Source organism: Hordeum vulgare, chromosome 2H, assembly GCF_904849725.1.
Source record: "Hordeum vulgare subsp. vulgare chromosome 2H, MorexV3_pseudomolecules_assembly, whole genome shotgun sequence".
NCBI classification, from domain to species: Eukaryota; Viridiplantae; Streptophyta; class Magnoliopsida; order Poales; family Poaceae; genus Hordeum; species Hordeum vulgare.
In genome coordinates this window covers 198,685,157-198,687,047 of record NC_058519.1, presented here as the reverse complement: position 1 = coordinate 198,687,047, position 1,891 = coordinate 198,685,157, and positions in this window count along the sequence as shown.

The following is a 1,891-nucleotide window of genomic DNA, read 5'->3' as shown; positions in this document are numbered from 1 at the left end:
CGTAACATGGGCGGGCCATGAACCAAGCATAAGCCGGCCTTCCGAACAGCGTGTGGTAAGGTCTCTTGATCTTGACCACCTCAAACATGAGGGATTCGCTCCTGTAATTGGACTCCGTGCCAAAAACTACGTTAAGTTTGATTCGCCCAACAGGGTATGCCGACTTACCCGGAACAATGTCGTGAAAGACCGTGGAAGATGGCATCAAGTCATTTTCTGAGAAATTCATCCGCCGAAAGGTATCAAAATATCAGATGTTAATGCTGGTGTCGCCATCCATAAGGACTTTGGAAAGGGTGTAACCCCTGACCTAGGGAGCCACGACCAAAGCCAAGTCGCCGGGATTATCAACCCGGAGCGGGTGATCCTCCCTACTCCGGAGAATGGGTTGTTCAGACCAATTGAGATACCTAGGGAGCGCCGGCTCAACCACACTAAAAGCTCTGTGTTTCACCTTTCGGTCTCGTTTGCAAGTGCTAGTGGTGAACACGTGATATTGTCCGTTGTTCAACTGCTTAGGATTATTCTGAAAGCCGCCGTTGTCATCCTGCCATTGGGGATCACCTTGCGGGGGCGGTTGCTGAAACATTCCCTGCGTGTTTTACCGCTGATTGTTGCGAACCTGGTACTGCCCGACATTAGACTGTGACCCGCCCAATGGGCCCGGGTTGGGAAACCCACCGAACGGGCTTCGGTGTGATCCGGGCATGCCAAACGGTTCCTGATGTCCACCTTGGTTACCCCCTTGACCTTTTCGGAGCGCCTCGGCCCGGAACTCCTACATCACATAGCAATCCTCCCAGTAGTGGGTAGATGGACCTTTGGCAGTGCGTGTTGTGGGCAAGGGCCTTTGAGAATCTCATGATAGTTGCGTGGTTTCTTCCCGCTGAAGCCCCTTTTCTTCTGGCGTTGGTTCTCGTTGCCAGCGTTAGTGTTAGCAACGAAGTCCGTGACGCCTTCCTATTGCCTCCTTTTACTTTGTCTCGCGTGGTTGTGGTTGCTCCGCCCTTGGAACTGGGAGTGGCCTTTTGGCGACTCGCCTCTCCTGGCGGTGCTAACTTTGTCGTCCTCTTCCCCGGGATCTTTAGTGTTGTCTGACTCGGCGTACCTGGTCAGGGTGTCCATCAACTCGCCCATGTCTTGCACCTTACGTTTGAGTCGCCCAAGCTTCAACACCGAAGGCTCGTAATGACAATTTTTCTCCAGAATTAGCACAACCTCAGCCGCCGAGATGCCATCTGACAAATGGATGACTTCTGCAACTCGCCGCGTCAAATGATGGGCCGACTCATCTGGGCGTTGGACGCAGTGCTGTAGGTCAACGATGGTCATCGGGCACTTACAGGTTACTCGGAAATTTTTTACGAAGCGTTCCTTCAACTTGGCCCAGGTGTTGATGGAATTGGGCGGTAGGTTTTTCAGCCACATGCGTGCCGTTCCTTCAAGCATCATGGTGAAATACTTAGCACAGACCGCCTCGTTCACGTCGAGCATATCCACTGCAAGCTCGTAACTTCTGATCCACGACCCTGGCTCGAGGTCTGGTGTGTAATTGGGTACCTTTCACGGTCCTTTGAAATCTTTCGGCATACGCTCGTTGCGAAGGGCGGGCGTTAGACAGGGCACCTCGACGTGCGTGCAGATTGTGACGGTCAACGTGGGAGGAGGCAGGGTGTAAGCCGGATAGCCCTAACCCGCCGCAGCTGTTGTTTCCATCAAGCACGTGGCTTGCGCCGCATCCACAAGATCTTGAGCCCGTGTATCATGCATCCCGGGTGGATTGTTCTGCGGCAAGCGTCGTTGCTCGCTGGTCACCGCATGCAGGTCATCATGGCGACTTCTGGTGTGACTCGCCTGGGCGTGGAGTTAGCCGCTCGCGGCTATGCGAATA